The sequence below is a fragment of the Sprattus sprattus genome, assembly GCF_963457725.1.
Source record: "Sprattus sprattus genome assembly, chromosome: 3".
Lineage (NCBI taxonomy): Eukaryota > Metazoa > Chordata > Actinopteri > Clupeiformes > Clupeidae > Sprattus > Sprattus sprattus.
The window spans coordinates 30,102,132-30,121,164 of record NC_137922.1 but is presented as its reverse complement, the minus strand read 5'-3'; positions in this window follow the sequence as shown (position 1 = coordinate 30,121,164).

Sequence of the window (19,033 nt, the reverse complement as noted above, 5' to 3'; positions counted from 1 at the left end):
GAGCAGGCATATCTCAGCAGATATTGACAGCGCATTCATTTTGAAAGAGGAACAGAGAAACGCGATCAAGGCATTTGTCGATTGAAAAGATGTTTTTGCCGTCCTTCCTACGGGAGCAGGTAAAAGTTTAATCTGTCAGATGGTAATACTACGTTGCGCTGATTGGTTCTAGGTATCCAATTCAGAGAAGAGGAATTTTCTTTCCTGGTTCGTTGAAACACGCCCCATAATCACAGCCCAATTGTCCGATCTCAGACTCATATTCTGACTAGAATTATGAGTATGACATCGTCAGGCTAACAGGTTTTAGGAACAGAGTGTTCAACTGCATTGTGTTTTTACATCCCTCTCTAATATCGAAATACCTTTAGTTTGGTGTAATACCATTTTCTTTCCAGTTTTCGTGAAGTTTGTTTAAGTACACATGTCTGATTGATGCACCATGGGGCCGGTCTTTTCTTGTTCTCTTAATCAGTGATGAAACGGTTTTGAGGGTTGAGCAAAGTGCATTTGTGACACCTTCTGTTAGTAGGTGGACAGCAGATGCGGGTCTGCTAGTGCCACCTTCTGCACCTGGAGGAAGAAGTGAGGCAGGGGCCTCTGGTAGGTGAAGCATAAACTCTGTTGTAGTCTTGGTGCACAGAGTTCTTATTGCATATTTAAAGTTATTTGGTGATAACTGATAGGACAGTTCTTTGAGGTAGAACTATTAGATGATTGATTTCTAAACCATATGTTAATATAAGATCAATGGTGTGGTTTCAATAATGACTGGGGAGCTGAGGGGTAGCTGAGGTAGTGGGAGCAGGCAGTGTTTTCTAGGGAGGGAAGTGAGCAGTCAGTGATTTTTTGGGGTGTGTTAATTATTCTTCGGAGGGTTCCCTTGTCTGCAACAGTGCGACAGGAGTACCACGGTAAAATGCAGTATGCCAGTATGCTTTCGTGGTGAAGCGGTAAAAGGCCACCAGTGGCTTTAACTGCAGGGTGCTTTTTGGCAACGGTTGCTGTGTTGGCAGAGGTCATCATATATGTGGGAACTGTCCCCGGTGTTGTGGAGTGGGGCTGGGTCTACACTTCACCTCTGGAAGTCCAGAATGATTTCTGTAGTTTTTCTGGTGTTTAGTCTCAGATTGTTGTCTGAGCACCAGACTGCTAGTTTTTGTACCTGATCTCTGTAAACTGATCCATCATCTCCTGAGATGAGTCCGATCACAATAGGGATTAAAAACAAACAGACAAGGCTGACTTGAGTCAGTTTCTTTTTTTGCCACAAGTGATACACTGTGACACACACATGGATTTTATGGAGGCGACACAAGACACACACACACAAACACACGCAGGCTTGAGGTCGCTGTGAATTTTACGCTCTGCTTTTTTCTCAACCCCGACTGTCCTTCCCCCAGGACCCTCCAGGAGCAGTGGGCAGCTTCTCAGCACCCTGGGACCAAGTGAACCGTCCGTCTCGGTCACAGACGGACAGGAGAGTGTTCTGTTTTGCATGTTTTTTTCTGTTGGGGTTCTTATTGGAGGAAACCCCTTGTGAACACGGGAAGAACATGCAACTCCACACAGAAAGGCCCAGGAGATAGCCCACCTGAGCACTGAAGGTCTGGGGAGGACCTGCCCCCCAGAGCCAACAGCACCCCATGCGGGAATCGAACCCCATGACCTTCTTGCTGTGAGGCGACAGTGCAAGCACCTGAGCCACCGTGTCACATTATGATCACAATAGTCACCTTAAAGAGGGACTGCACACATAAATGTGAACTAAACTGGCTGTACTGTGATGAAACATCAATGCTGGTGTTTTTATTGACAAAATGACCATTTTTATAAAAATCAGCATTTATTGGATTGAAAATAGCTCAACACGCCATGCACTATTTAGAATCATCCATGTTACCCCTTGGTAGTGTAATAAGGAGGCACAAAATCGACTATCATAGTTACGCGGATGACACCCAGCTCTGTATTTCTGTAACACCCAACAACTACAGCTCTATTGATTGTTTGGTAAATTGCATTTCTGATATAAATGTATGGATGCTCCAGCTCAACCAAGATAAAACAGAGGTAGTCATTGGTGAAAAAAACGAAAGAGAGAAACTATCTGCACATTTAAAAACACTAGCACTTAACACCAAGCACCAAGCCAGAAACCTAGGTGTCATATTAGACTCAGATCTCAATCTCAAAAGCCGATGCTGATGTAGCGTTTGGGACTTGTTTAAGCCCCACCCCATCACCCCACCCAACTATGCAGTGGGTGGAGTTAGGCTCAGAGCTGGGGGATGAAGTTATTGTAATTTATAGTATAATTGATTGTCATTCAAGTTGTATTGTATTGCTTTTGTTTTTGAATGGCACAGTCAACTACTAATACTTTCAATGTGGTGTATGAATAAAGGAATGACCCTATGACATAAATATGCAGCATAAAGATGTTCAACTGACAAGTGTTTGACAACTGACAACTGTTTGCTTATTTTAGCAAAGGGCATGACACATGATACAGTGCCTTGCAAGCGCATTCAACCCTGTGAAAGTCATCACCATTTCCTAGTTAACAAAAGATACTTTCCCATGTTTTCCCAATCTCATTGTGAACAGTTGTGCTGTAGTATTTCTAAAAGCAAATCAGTTATTTGTCTCCTAAAATAAAAATAAACTAAAATATACTGCTTACATAAGCATTCAACCTTCATCCACCCAGGCTTGAGTCTTTTGAAGTGAGTACATACCAGCTTTGAGACATGTTAGATAATCTTGGCTGTGTGGATGACAACGCCAATGCAGCCAAATATACTACTGAAAACTAAGCCACTATTAGACTTTTTATAGGCTATAGATTGAGCAAAATGTTTTACACTTGTGAAATTGAAACGGAATACCTATAAGAAGTGGATCTCATTCATGTGTGAATTATTCAAATAGTTTAATTGATTTTATTGAGCGAAATATTAATTTGGCCTTTCACCATTAGCCCTAATAGTGGTGCTGACGATGATGATGAAACTGCGTGTCGGCGCTCGGAAAGTTCTGAATTCCTGCAGTACTCCAGTATTGCCACAAGGAAATGTACTTTCGCGAACTAGAACCAGATTAGAGATATGTCCTTTTCCACGTTTAAGACGGTTTTTATAAATCTGTACTTTGACGTGGATTTGATCGCACGCACACTCTAAGATCAAATCTGTGCGTAAGTAGGTTTTTATAAATGAGGCCCATTGTCTTATAGTGTAGGTGTATGCAGTAGGCCTTACAGGATTGTCTTATAGTGAAGGTGTATGTAGTAGGCCCTACAGGATTTGTCAAAGGGTCCCCATTTTTATGTTACAGCCCTGCTTCTCACCAGCCTATTTAATTCCATTTTGAATTGAATTCCCTAACATTATGTATTGTATTACAACGACATCAATGCTTTTTGCAGAAAAAACACAAGTGTGTTAAGAAAATTGATCACCTTTGAGGTTTGGGCGCATAACACCTCAGTAAACATGTAAAACTGCTGATGAAATTGTAATTAATGTACAACCCCAAATCAGAAATCAGAAAAAGTGAAATTCAAATTAAAACTGAAAACAGTCCTCTGTAAATTATCTTTGACCTGTATTACATTCAAAACAAAACAACAGCACATTATTTGATGTACCTCATAAATGTTATTGTTTTTTCAAAATAAACACTTCATTAAATCATTTTTTAAGTATTTAAAAGTATTTACCACTTTGTAATGTTTCCATTCCTTTTTACAACACTTAAAATAAGTTTAGGGACTGAAGATACCAAGCGTTTAAGGTGTAACTTTGCCCCATTCTTCCTGCAAAGTCTTAAGGCGTGCCACAGTACAGGGTCTTAGTTGTCGCATTTTGTGTGTCAAAATGCGCCATACATTGTCTTTTGGGGACTGCTGGCAGGCCAGTCCAGCACCCTCTTCCTTAGCCATGCCTTTGGAATGTGTGCAGAATGTGGTTTCACATTGTCTTGTTGAAATATGCATGTGCTTCGTCTTGAAGGCAGCATAAGTTGCTCCAAAATCTCTATGTACTTTTCGCCATTAATGGTGTTGTCACAGAAGTGTAAGTTACCTGTGCCAAGGGCCCTGACACAACCTCATACCATGACAGACCTTATATGCTGGACTCGTTGCTGGTAACAGTCTGGATGGTATAAATCACTGCTTTCTTTTCTGTTGCATTTTCCGTACCGTCCCAACTTTTTCCGAGTTGGGTTTGTATGTTCATAAAACATGTCAGATCAACTCATGGCATTGCCTCTAAAATGCTTGACAGTACCTTATACCTTGATTGTGCTCATGTACCTCTTGGCTTTCTGTCAACTCAGAAACAGCCTAACAGTGAGTGACTGAATCGCAAGTACTCTCATCTGACGTAAACAGACTATCAACAACAAATCTAAATCGAATTAAAGTAGCATTATGCAGTAATTGTACTTCAGGGTTATGGTTAGGATAAGCAGTTTAACCTTAAAATAACAGCTTAAAAAAATTGGGCATCTACAATCACTTTTAATATGAAGAATCGCCCCGGTGCCATTGCCCCACCAGGGTCTGTAGGCATATCAATTCTTTCAAGAGGTTTCGCTAGTTTTGGCCGCTAGCATCTCAATAGCGATTAGCAATTAATCCGTGTTACGACCCCCTGCGCCCCTGCAGACATTGCAGTGGCCATGCATGACCTGCAGGCAACAGTGGGGATGACATCACGCCCACAACGGGTTGATTGCCTGATCATCTACACCTGGGGAGGCGTGGGATATAAAAGGACTACTGGACACCTGGCTCTCTCTCTCTCTCTCGAGCTGACTAGGACAGCTACCGATATTACCCCTAGACATTTGAGCTATTGATTGTATGGACTAAATAAACACGCGCTATTTTTGTATAAAACGGTTGCTGTCTGCCTCCAATGTTATTGTTTCAGTCACGAGCCGGCTGGAACGTAACAATTGGGGGTTCTCGACCGGGATTGTTGTGTGTTTGGAGTGCAGACAGTCTTGTGGTGAGTGAACTAACTGTGTGTCGCTGGGTAAACGGAGCTAACTCCTGTAGGTAGAGCTCTCCAGCTGCGTCGGGTGCGACGTTTCCTTCGGAGTGCTGTTTGTTATTTTCGTTTGTTATTTTTCGCGGTAATCCCGGGTGGGGGTACGCTTCGGGGTTGGAAGTTGACTGTGTCTATGGTCTGCTTCCTTCCCGCGAGTTCAGCGTTTCAAGTTGCCTCGAGCCTGGTAACCCGCCGAAGACTAGCAAGGTAAAGTTAGTTTAGGCTATATACAGCTAGGTAAGGAGGGGAGAAGCTCTAACCCTAACAAAGGGATTGTTTGTTGGCGACACATAGTGAATACAACTCACCATGTTTGTTGGTTTTTCCGTTGAGGGAGCATTTATTTGTGTAATTTGTTAGACGGATTACTGTTGTGCAGGGTGCACATTATAAGTAACGGAGGTTTGTGAGTGAAGCTTCATTTATCCATTGAGCAGCGTGAGGCTGGGCTACTATGGTAAGCCATTTTTTTCTTAAAGTGACTGTGGCAAGTTTTGGGAAACTGAGAGTGCCTAGAGTTTTGTTTGCTGCTGGATTGTAGTGTGGGAGAGGTGGTTTCCACTTTTTCCTGATTTATTTGAACTTTGTTGTAGGCCAGATTGTATAAGGTGTATGCATTTGTGCCTGACAACTGTAAGGTGTAGAAAGTGGTTTACATCTTTGTATGTGTAGTTGCTGCTAAGGCTACAGTGTTAGTTAATAGAGATAAGTGTTCCTCTGATAGCACCTTAGGTAGGGTCAGTTAAACTGACATGGCTTCAGAGGCGAGAGAGATTGCTTATGAGCAGAAAATGATGAACATAGCATTTGAAATTAAGAAGTTAGAGTTCCAGAGGGAACAAGCTGAGTACGAATGTGAAGACAGACAGCGCGAGTATGAATGTGAGGAGCCTGAACACCAGCGCAAATTTGAATTACAAAAATTTGAATTAGAGTTGGCTGAACGCACTCAGTCCTCTTCCATTGCCCCCTCGTTTGACATCTACAAAAATGTCAGGATGGTTCCACCCTTTTCAGAGCAGAAAGTAGATCAATACTTTTCCCACTTTGAGAGAGTGGCTACCTCTCTGAAGTGGCCCAAAGAGTTCTGGACGCTGCTTTTGCAGACTGTGTTAGTAGGGAGGGCACTGGATGTCTATGTGTCTTTGCCCATTGAGAAATCTACCTCGTACGAAACCCTGAAGCGTGAAATACTTAGCAGATACGAGTTGGTGCCTGAAGCATATCGCCAACGATTCCGCCATTGTGAAAAGCCTTACCAGCACACTTATGTTGAGTTTGCACATCAGAAGAAATATCTGTTTAGTCGCTGGTGTGCCTCGCAGAAAGCAGACTCCTTGGAGCTCCTCAGGGAGTTAATCCTCCTTGAGGACTTCAAGAAGAGTGTTCCTGCTGCTGTGGCTACCTATCTTAGTGACCAGAGGGTGACCACACTGGCTCAGGCATCTGTGTTGGCAGATGAGTTTGTGTTGACCCACAGAGGCATGCAGAAGAGATATAGTGGTGATCAGGGCAGGTCCAGAGTTCCAGTCAAGGGCAGAGTGATCAAGCCTAACCCTGTGTCTAACCCTGGGGATCATAGGAATTCACCTGTTTTAAACTCCTGTATGTTGTGTTTTTACTGTAAAAGGTCAGGGCACAAGATCTCTGAGTGCCATGCACTTAGGAAGAGGAAGGCTAAGTCTGGATTTGAAAAACGCAAAGAGAATAAGTCTGAGATTTCTAAAAATCAGACTTTGGAGCTCGAAAAGCTGTCAGGGAAACTTGAAGCTGCGCTTAAACAAAACTGTGACACCCAACTGCAAGTGAACAGTCTAAAACAGGACGTTTTCGAGAAAGAACAGTGCTGTGAGCGAGCGCTAAAGTCATTTAAAGTTGAGCAAAAGAAGCTTCTGGCGGAGGCTAACGAACGGGTCGATGAGCTTCAGCACCTATCAAAGCAGCTTGAGGACCAGCTTGAGCATAAGAAAGAAAAGTCAGAAATCATATCTCCTCCGGAGCAGCAGTTGGAGAATGCCAACAAAGATTCTGAAGGTCAGATTGGGAAGTTGAGTGTTAAGCCTGAAACCCCTGTTGTGGATAAGGAAAGACTTGCAGAAAAATCAGAAAGTTTCTTCAGGATTAAGATTAATTTGAATAACCTTTACATTTGGCTGTTGATGCCAGTGACCGTGTTGGTGCTGTACATCTCCAGTGGGGCTCAGATGGTGTTGAGCATCCTGCTATGGGTTAGTCCACTGTGGAGGAGGCACTACCCCACGTCATGGAAGTACGGTAGTATGAGGTTTATTTGGGTTCTGCCTCTGATTTTGTTACGGTCTACACTGATAACGGGCCTCTGGGCCGGATGAGGAACCGCCATAACAAAATACACTGGAGTCTTATATTCCAGCAGTATCATTTATTTAATTGTGTATATTGGAGTTGTTGACTTCCTTATTGCTGATGCTCTCAGGAGCTTGAATAATTTGCCTTGTGACTTGTCTCTCTCTTTGTTCCTCTAGTTTCCTAGGGCCCTGGATGCTGGGGGACTGGAGTTTGTGCAGGGTCACAGAGGGTCTTTTTCTGTTCTTAGGTTTCCCAGGGAAACCTTTTTAGGGAGGGAGGTGTTACGACCCCCTGCGCCCCTGCAGACATTGCAGTGGCCATGCATGACCTGCAGGCAACAGTGGGGATGACATCACGCCCACAACGGGTTGATTGCCTGATCATCTACACCTGGGGAGGCGTGGGATATAAAAGGACTACTGGACACCTGGCTCTCTCTCTCTCTCGAGCTGACTAGGACAGCTACCGATATTACCCCTAGACATTTGAGCTATTGATTGTATGGACTAAATAAACACGCGCTATTTTTGTATAAAACGGTTGCTGTCTGCCTCCAATGTTATTGTTTCAGTCACGAGCCGGCTGGAACGTAACAATCCGTTATGCTACTTTAACATAACATCTACAAACAAAAACACACAACTGCGAAGCAGTTATCAACTTCAAAAGGCTGTTTCTCCTTTTCAAATAGAACTTTGAAACAAAGAAGACAAACAAATGCCTCCAGGGAAACAGAAGCGCCTAATGGCAGCATCCAAGTTAAAGGCACCCAGTGCAACTTTATAGGCTTGAGACTTGAAAAATAAACATTCAATTTCTAGTCTTTTTTACACGTAGTAAGTTTCAATAACTCCATACCATTACATATCGACATTCAAGGAGCAAAGATGAGACGTCGTTGTGTGGTGAGAACTGATAGAAAATCGTAAACAACAACAATCGCCGGTGGGGAGAGGCCATTTTTCCATTGACTGGAATCCTGCTTTATTTATTGGTGGCACCGATAAATAAAGAAAATGGCGCCGATTGTTGTTGTTATCGATTTTCTTTCAGTTCTCACCACACCACGACGTCTCATCTCTGCTCCTTGAATGTGGATATGTAATGGTATGCAGTTATTGAAACTTACTACGTGTAAAAAAGACTAGAAGTTGAATGTTTATTTTTAAGCCTCGAAAGTTGCACTGGGTGCCTTTAACAAACTCTACAGAATGCAAGGAAGCCTATTACTTCTTCTCTGTTTACTAATACTGGGTAACAGGGGTCACTTATTTCCATTAAAGGAACAAACATATTTAATGATGATTGAACACTTCTTAACATAAATAGAACAAACATTTGTATTCATGATTGATCACTTACCATAAAAAGAACAAACATATTTAATCATGATTGAACACTTCTTACCATAGACAGAACAAACATATTTAATCATGATTGAAGGAAGCATGTTTGTTCTTCCCCACAGGGGTTGCCTGTTCATACACTTTTTTCATTTATTTTTATTTTATACTATATCCAGAAGTGTCTCAGTTGTAGTGTGCCAACCTAGAACAGAAGCTGTCGATAGGGTTGTTATAAGTCTGGAGTGGGTCAGGCTCATATTATCGCCTTCATTTTCAACACGTTTTTTTCCAGCCCTTCTCCATCATCTGAAGTGTCTTCTTTCCTGTTATGTTCCCTCTTATGTTACTGGGACTTCTTGGTCAGCTAAAAAAACTAATCCTCTAAAACTCCCTTCTGAACTTATTGGCACGTTCTACATAGAACTTGCAACATAAGTTGAGTAGTTTACTCCACTCCAAGAGCTACCACATACTAGTATTGGCTCCCCAACTCCATCAGTTGAAAATAGCAATGCAGTTATGCTCTTTTTACAAGGTCTCATTTTTGTCCTCTCTCTCCGGCTGTGTATGTGTGTGCATAAAGGCATGTGTAGAAGTGTTGACACATTGTGGTGGCCAGCCTATGAAGAAGGCATCCCAGGTATGTTTATGATCATCCTTAACGTTTAGGGACTCTAAGGTTACACATGTTTCAAGTGTCATTTCTAACCTATTTACTATCTTTACCCCCATCCCAACAGTGTTCAGCTACAGGACCCCTATTTCATCCTCATTTCTGTCATTTCAAAGGCATCTCCCCTTCGCTCACCAGTATAAGAGAGAGCCTGAGGCTGACCAAACCCTTGTAGCATCACCTTTGAAGAGAGAGTAGGAGAGCTTAAACATGCCAACTAAAACTCCTACCAGGATAAGGCCTGACACAAAGAAATCAGGTAGAGTGCATGTCTGTGTGCTGTGCATGTTTTCTACATTTTGATTTAAATAAAAAAGAAATTCTATCTGAATTTTCAGATGTAAAGAAACAATGTTGAAAACAATAAAAGGACAGCTAAAAGTATTTTACTTGCTTAATTGAGTGTTCTAATGCAATGTGTTTTACACACTTTTGGTCTACTGCATAGTCTCTTTGTATGGGTGAGGTTAGCATCAATTTATGCGATGGCAGTGAACTTGTCTTCTTGGTTAGAAGGTTATTTTTTTGCCAGATCAATTCCAGAGGCAGCTACTATGTGGGTTGGTGTTTTGGAATTACTGTGTGTCATCCTCACAATTATGTCTTGATCATGCAACATTACATCAATTTAGTTTTATAACAAAGGCTTTTTTGCCTTTGCACTTAGCTCAGTGTTATACTTTATCAGGACATTTACTTGAAATGAGTCAGCAAGTTTATAGTAAAATGAGACCAAAGTCAGCAACTGTATAGTAAAATGAGACCAAAGTCAGCAAGTTTATAGTAAAATGAGACCAAAGTCAGCAAGTGTATAGTTAAATGAGACTGAAGTCGGCAAGCGTAAGTAAAATGAGACCGAGGTCGGCAAGCATAAGATAAATGACAGATACTTGTTGGGAACAGAAGTATGTCCTTTAATCTGTTTAGCTGTTCTGTTCCGGGCATGTGTGTTAATTTGGAGGGCAGACAAATAAACTACCAATAATTTTACATTGATGATAAGATAAATAAATAGCTCAGTAATATCATTATTTTTGGTTGTTTGGTTCATTTTATTGAAGTGTTGTTTTCATCCTTAGGACACAAAATTGCAAAACCAACAAAGCCAGGAAATAAAGAATCAGGTAAATTCCTTTGGGCCAAACATCATGACAGTAAAAACTCAATAATCACAGCCTCCTAAAATAGCTGGGTACAATGTCCTACTTTGTCAAATAAACACCACTCCTGAATAACACGCTTCCCTCTTATTGGACTGGCTTGACTGCCACATTTTTGTATTCGAACAGCTCAATTATCCTATGATCCTTGAGACAATTGTATTGTTATGGCACTATATAAATAACATTGAATTGATTCGATCCTGTGATTGAGCAAGCCATTAATCCAGTTTCTGTTATTTTGCATATTTTAATCTTTTCTTTTTATTTGCTAGTCTCAGATATGGCTTTTATTTTTAATTCTTCCTAGAAGGCTAGCATTACAGTTACCTATTCACTTTTGAAAATTATCTTGCTGTTTTGACCTGTGAGGGATCAGTTTTCCAAACTACAGATTATCCACCTGCACACTTGTGCCCTGGGTCCTCCCAAGTCTCTTTTTTATCCCTTTTAGAGCCAATTTACACTGTTCTGGGAAGGGAGTACAGAAGATAAGATAGGTGCACAAACATAATTACCATAAGATAATAACATTTGATTCACTGATATACTCTGCAATTGGCTCACAGCAATGAATATCGCTGTACACCTACTGAAATATTCCATTGAAAATCAGCCTTTTCAAGCGTAAACAGTAATTCACAAAATTATCATTGTCAAGTCTATCTGATAATTTTAATATTATGAAATTAAATAATTGAAAAAAGGGAGGAACTCAATAACAAGGATATGCCAAACTTTTGAACAGTAGTCTATATATTTGTTTAATTGTTGTTGTTTCTGCTATGATTCGAATCTGCTATCATTACTATGGTTGTGCTCATAAGCACATTTTGTAAGTAGCTTTGGATCAAAGCCTCTGCTAAATACACAACCGTAACACCTTCTCACTTCTCACGTGCCCTCTTCCCTCTAATCTTGTGTCCACAGAAAAGGTGCCCATCTACGAGCCCAACATCACAGAGCCAACATGTAGAGCTGAGCTACTGAAATGTAAGAAAATTCCCTGTTACTGCCTGCCTGCCTGCCTGCACTAGGATGGAATATAATACTCCCTGTTGGTTGAACACATTTGTAGGTGATTGGCAATGAAAGTCAGCATATATGAGAACATTTAAAATGTATGAATGTTGAACTTCTTTATCTCAAAATACAACAATGTTAGAACTCTGAAGTGTATTCAGTGTGACAAAGTTTGAATGGAAAAGGCTATCAGGGGAAAATGGCCGCAGTATGTCTCTATCAGTGAGCACAAAATAATAGTTACCCCACAAGAGATTTTTTTTATACAGATCCTCACAATGCCTTGGAATATTCTATCATGGATGAAATATCTGGGATGGAATTCATAGAATGGGACATTGCAATGTTCTTGAAGTAGTCCAAGTAGGCCAAGTAGTTAATTTACCTATCACCAACTGGGATGTCTCATTCTGGCTCAGCAAGAGAACATCAATTTCACCATCCCTCAAGATCTTAATTTTGTTTCAGTGCTAGTTTAGCTTATGACATTTTTTGCAATGGTTGGCAATACCCAGTGGCGTCGTAGGGGGGGGGATAAAGGGGACTGAGTTACCAGGGCCCCATGTGGGGGAGGGTCCTTGAGGAGTGTGGAATTTTATTTTTCCTTTAAATATTAATATCATTTAAAGGTCCAAATTTTCTTGCTAACTAATATAATTTTAATGTTTTGGGTAAATACATTGGTTGAATGATGGATTGAATTGTGTGTCCTAGTCAACATATAATGTCTGGAGACCCTCACCCCCCCGGCTCACGCACAAAATGGTTTAGTCCGCCTTCAGTGTGCGTTTTACGTATAGGCGCATTTGACGAATGTTAACGTTCATTCGACTGAGGCAACGGTGCGCATTGAAGATGTCCAAGAACGTTAAATCCGGGTTTCAGAAAAGAAAAGAAAGGCAGGCAAGAGAGAGAAAAAGAGACGAGGGAAAGCAACTACTAACAGACTTCTTTCCTAAGAAAGGTGAGCCCGAATGTGAAAGCAAACACCCTTCATTAAATTAACTCATGATGTGGTAATAAAACAAATCAATACCACCGCGATTGTCATTGCTAAAAACGGCATAACACAAAATTAGAAATAACATGCCCTATCTGTAATCTGAGGTAAACTCTAAATACATGTTTGTTTGCATAGCCTTCCACAGTTGCAGAGTGTGTTGCACGCACATCCAATCCAGGTGCAGGGTAAAAAGAGATCCGTAAAAATGAAAGAATACCCACACTGTTGCTGCTGACACCTGACGAACACCTGACGAAGACCAACAATGGTCGAAACGTTGTGCCAATAAAATACACGGGAGCTGCAGCAACAGTGTGCGGGTATTCTTTCATTTTTGGTAGCATGCCATTATTCCGACGCCCCTTTGGTCCGACCCGTCAATATTCCGAAAATTTCCCATTAATCCTACAGCCCACTAATTCGAAATGATTAACATAAACCCATTGCTCCGACAGCTCAATGTTCCGACCAATGGCTGTTTGGGGTCGGTCAACATAATTCCCCAGGTCGTATGTTCCTCGCCCCTCTTTTACCCGGTGCCAAGTAGACTGCCGCTGTAAGGACAGACGCACGTTGTTGCTGCTCTACTTTGCGCCCAGACACCAGAGACGCAATTGAGAAAGATACGGACAAGTTATTTCGATTTTTGGTCGAGCTAGAGAAGTCTAGGCCAGCAGCGTCTTTGCAAATGTAAAATAAACAAAACAAACCAACTACGGATGGGCTAACAGCAGCATAGGTCTACTGCAGCCACGCACAGTTCGAGGACGGGAGGATAGCTTAATGGAAAGAACCCTGTTTGCGCTGCTTTTCGAGAGCTGTCATGGAAAGATGATTCCGCTTTGGTTTTGAGATTCGCAGTTTTCTATCGATTTAGCCTATATAATTATAGTAACAATAATAATAATAATACTATAGGCCTGTAGGCATGCATTATTTTATCATGAGGTGACGGTGATCTAAAGCAGCTTTTGGTCGGAACATTGAACTGTCGGGACAAAGGGTTTCAATTTATTGGTGAAAATCTATCTAAGACTAAGGGCTGTAGGATCAATGGGACATTTTCGGAATATTGACGCATCGGACCAATGGGGCGTCGGAAAAATGAGCTGACCCCTCATTTTTATGCATAGCCTACCACACCATTGCAATAGTAGGTCTATACTAATTAGAACATTTGGCTAAATTAATATTTGTTAGGCCATAACATAATTAGGCTAATAGCCTTATTAAGTAGGGCTAGTCTAGGCTCAATAAGTTCATAAGGTTAGGCTGTCAAATTAGTTGGCTAGCAAAGTTAACTTGTGAAACATGGCACTCAGTTTCAGAAGCAGCTAGTGATGCAGACCCCTCATCCTCTGACACTGTGGTCTGGAGGCAAGGTGAGCAGTTTAAAATTAGGGCTGGGGGTAAACGATTATTTTCAAAACGATTAATCTGGCGATTATTTTATCGAATAGTCGACTAATCTAACGACTAATTGGACGATTAGTCTAACGATTATGTTTCTGTTGCTCGATTAAAACCATAATGTATCTCAAATAAATACCCCAAAAAATCTTAATAATATACTTTAATGAGCACCGTTTTGCACAGCAAAAGTCCAACAATGCATTTCATGTTTATCTAGAGTTCACAGTAAAATGTTTGGTACTCAAATGAGCCCTATCACATTTGGATGTGGTGCTCATTCATTTAAATGTTTTCAGTGCTTATAAAAACATTCATTCATTGATGAGCACTGCGCACCACCTTATGTGCAGCCCTGTCCTGGACATTGCTTGGCTGCATTAGTTGACATTGGCGATCTAACGTGGTAGTGAATCATGATACATACTATAAGCTGGCCAACGTTAGTCTAATGTTATGTGTTTGACTCGTAAATGACCACAGCATGAGTTAGCTCTCTGTGCCGTTTGTTGGTGCTTGGTTGGCGTGTTCTGCAGCCGTAAGTTAACGTTTACTAAACTGACACAGCTGTCTAGCCGCTGCCGCTATAGTAGCTAGCTACCAAGCACGAACAAACTGCACGGAGAGCTAAGAAGATAGTTAGCTAGCACCACCGAAGTGCGCAGAGCTCAAGCTACACAACACACTGAACAAACGTTAAATACGAGACGTTTGAGAATGGAGATAGAAACGCACCCCATTGTCTCTCGTGAAGGGGACAATAAGTAACGTTGGTTACATTAATTTAACGTTTGTTCAGTGTGTTGTGTAGCTTGAGCTCTGCGCACTTCGGTGGTGCTAGCAAACTATAGCTCTCCGTGCAGTTTGTTCGTGCTTGGGTGCTAGTAGTTAACGTTAGCTAGCTACTAGTGTGTCAGTTAAGTTAACGTTAACTTACGGCTGCAGAACACGGCAACTAAGCATGAACAAACGGCACAGAGAGCTAAGTCATGGTGTTGGTCAGCTTATAGTATGTATCATGATTCACTACGTTAGATCGCCAATATCAACTAATGGCGCCAAGCAATTCCCTGGGTTTCTGCTCTCTCAGTCCTTGCGCAATGTTTGTTTCTGTTTGGGTCAACCACGTGTATGTGCCGAAGCGTCGACGTAAAAATATGGCGTCGACGTAATTTTGAAATCGACGCGTCGACGTCATCGACGCGTCGCTACAGCACTATTTAAAATGAAAGTACATAATTGTAGCTATTTATACTGTAGGCTTAGCAAATAGCAACACAGGCTGTTCCATCCAAAGGTGACTTTTTTTTGTTGCAATCAGGGTGTGAAGGGGATTTTAAGCAATATAGTAAAAAGTGTTCCAGGAAAACATCCCATACTCTACCTTTAAACATGTTCAGTCACACAAATTAGGCTACATTGGAATTGCCTGTTACAGTAATATCTATCAGATGCTTCATGCTTGTAGAGGGTTCTGTCCAGGAAGATGGAGAAAATGTGGTAGAGGATGACACAAGTGAAGGAAGTGATAGCAGAGAAGATTCTGAGAAAAGTGAAAGGGATGAAGAGAGGTCAGAAAGTAGTCAGAGCAGCGCCAGGGAGTGTATGCCAGAAGATCCAGCACTATGGACAGAGAAATGAACTAATGAAGAGAGAGACAAAATTGTTCACAGACTGGCAAGCAACATAAAAACAAATAAAATTACATAAAAAAGACAAGGAAGGGAAGCCATTTCCTAACTACCTTCAATTTGCACAGTTTCACCGTCAGGGGGGAGGGGGCGTGGCACTCTTTTTTTTTTTTGGCGGGGGGGGGGGCCTATGAACCTACTGTGTATAGGGCCCAGAATCTGGTGCTACGCCCCTGGCAATACCTGTTACTTTTAAGTTGTATTACATTACAGAAATAGAAATAACGGAAGCTAGTAATTGCCAAAAACATTATTCCAAGTAATATTTTCTGTGATGATCCTTTTTACTCTTGCACTACTTTCCACTACTTTTAACACTGTCTCAAGTAATGCACAATGTTATATAGGGCCAGACCTATCCTGTACCTGTTATCACCCCACTCCCTTTGTACATGTTCTCCCTATGTGTATTGTATTTATTGTATTGTAATGTAAGCTACTGGATGAACTTAATTTCCCTCTGGATCAATAAAGTATCCATCTATCTATCTATCTCTATCTTATACTTTTTGAAAGTAGCAGTATAATAAGCAAGATAATGTATAGCCCACCAGTAAATCTTTAAAAAAAGAAATCCCTTCTGTCCTGATCATCCTGTTGGGAGATATTTTCAGGGATGATTAGCAGACTACATACAGTATTATCCATCACAATGGTACATGAAAAGGGTTGCATTAATTCATTAAATTCAACAGATGCAGTCGAGGATATTACTTTTTGAATTTGAGTGTTTGTTGTTCTCTTTTGTAGATTGGTTTAATCTATCCCTTGATGACAAAACAGCCAACAAGATGCTATGGATTTCAGACACAGGGTCTAAAGTCACTCGTCGGACACAAGAGGTGTGTCCTTGCTTGGATCGTCCAGAGCGCTATGAACTTTCACCACAGGTATTGGGCATAATTTATTAATTCTACCATTCTTGCTTCTCTCCATATTAGTTTAATTCATCCTATTCCAATCTCCTTTTTGTCTTGCTCCCTCAGGTGCTGTGTAAGCAGTCTCTGTGGTCTGCTCGGGGTTACTGGGAGGTGGAGTACTCAGGATGGGTGGTCATTGGGGCCGCCTATGAAGGTATGGGGAGGAGAGGGGGTGATGGTCCCTGCGGTCTGGGAGAGAATGAGGAGTCTTGGGCTCTGGAGTGGTCTGGAACCTGCTATCAAGCCTGGTTTAATGGGGTCAACAAGAGAATCAGTGGGGTGCCACAAGGCTCAACCATTGGTGTCTACATCGACCAGCCTGCTGGGATCATCAACTTTTACTTGGTCCAAGGGAGGAAAGAGGGGGAAGAGCAGAAAGAGGTGACACTACTCTACAGAATACAGACTGAACTGACACAGAGAATTCTGCCAGGCTTCTGGATGGGAATAAACTCCACCTGTACAATCCTCAATAAAGAATGAGAAAAGGTGGCTATTGCCGTTTCAGACATTGCGCCCCATGCAAAAAAACTAAAATAGTTCTTGAGTCTGTGGGAGCAGAGTTATATATTTCTGGGTCCATACACTTTATATAAGAGTTGATATTACAATGAAATGAATGATGTTATGATTTTATGTTGATTCTAGGTGCAATATTAACTGAAATTAATTTCCACTGATTGTGTTTGCATGTTGATTTTATACAGCTCAGAATACAATTATGGCTTGAAATGTTGTTAGTATTATACTGGTTCCAGATTCTATAGGTTAGTATCGTAAAGTATAGGTATAAGTATCTACAACTTCCCACCTGTGTTTTGTGACTCTCTGCACACATCCAATAAACAATCTGAAGAACATCTGTGTTATTTAGGAGATTAGTTCATAGATTGTTGTATGCAGTTGTGAGGGACTGAGGCAGCCACCCCACGTGTTGGGATGTGGGCTGACTGGAGACGGTGGTGAAGTCAGGGGAAAACGTTGTTGGTGATAGTTGTTTTGTTAGACAAATATATAATGATTTATTTGACCAGGGTAGTCTTTCTAACAACCCCAAACATGTATACAAAACAAACATATATCAAAAGTCAACTAGTACTCACAAAAACTAATCACCCAGGTCACACAGGATTCACGGTATTCACGGTATTCACAGTATTTACAGTATTCATGGTATTCACAGTATTTACAGTATTCATGGTATTCACAGTATTTACAGTATTCACGGTATTCCCTTGCAACCTTGCAGCAGGTAAGTTCTCCTTCTCTAATGCCCCCCTCTGAAGGAATGAGGCACCCTTTAAATAATCCTGCCCTCTGGGCTAAATTGGTCAGCCCTAGTTAGACACAACCATTGAATCACATTAGTCCCAAAGAAAACATAATAATAAGTGGAAGTAATATATACATACCAAGCCCACCACCAAGTTAACTAATGCACCCAAAACCATATATTTACAATATTTACACACCTTACACACACAACACATATCATCATCATACATACATAACACAATTAACATCCACCACCTCTCAAGACAGTCCCTTCTCCCTCCCCTGTGGGACGTGGAGAAATATCACTCCTCAGCAGCGCGCGCTTCTGCATACGAGCAGCAGGACGACAGTGTGCGTAACCTTATGTATGAATGATCCAGGGTTCTAAATGGAGACAGAGATTAAATGGGACATGAAACAGTGGGTACCGCACTACATGCCATGGATGGTGATGATAATAAACGGGCGAACAGTGTCAATGTTGGTTTAAGTGTTTTCTGTTCTACAGCGAGAAAATCAAGTTGTAACCACGTAATGGAGACTCTTATTTGGTTAACAATGAACAAAGCAGTATGAGAGAACACATTCCACCAGTTCAGCAGGCATTCACTAGTTTAACAGTCTGTACAAATTGCATGAAAGACAAACACCCGTCATGCAAGCCATGTTAAAAAAGCGTCTTGTCCTATACAGTCAAAACATAGCCATACTAGCGAGCTTTACTCTGATCGTAAGGTTTTATAGGATCATTCCAAATATATCTGACAAAAAGTAATCAAAATATGAATATGAGAAAATAGTCAATATATAGAATTATCAGACTGTTTGATGCTTGTAAAATATAGATGGTCTATGGCCTACTCACTTCTCTCCAAAAAACTCAGTACAAAGGCTTGAGCTAAACATTGTGTCTAGAAGTCATTGAATTTTCCAATCTGGTCTTTAATACTCTTCAATGTATTTGCTTTAAATACTTACTTTCCACACTTCAGTGGGACCTACTCAGGAGGAAGGCAAATGCCAAGGCTCTCCTTGTTCTTTCTCCAGGGCTAAGACCTCCCTCCACATATGTGCTGGAGCCCCCCAAACATGTCTCAGTTCTGATGCACCAAATCTTCCCTTAGTCCAAATTGTAATT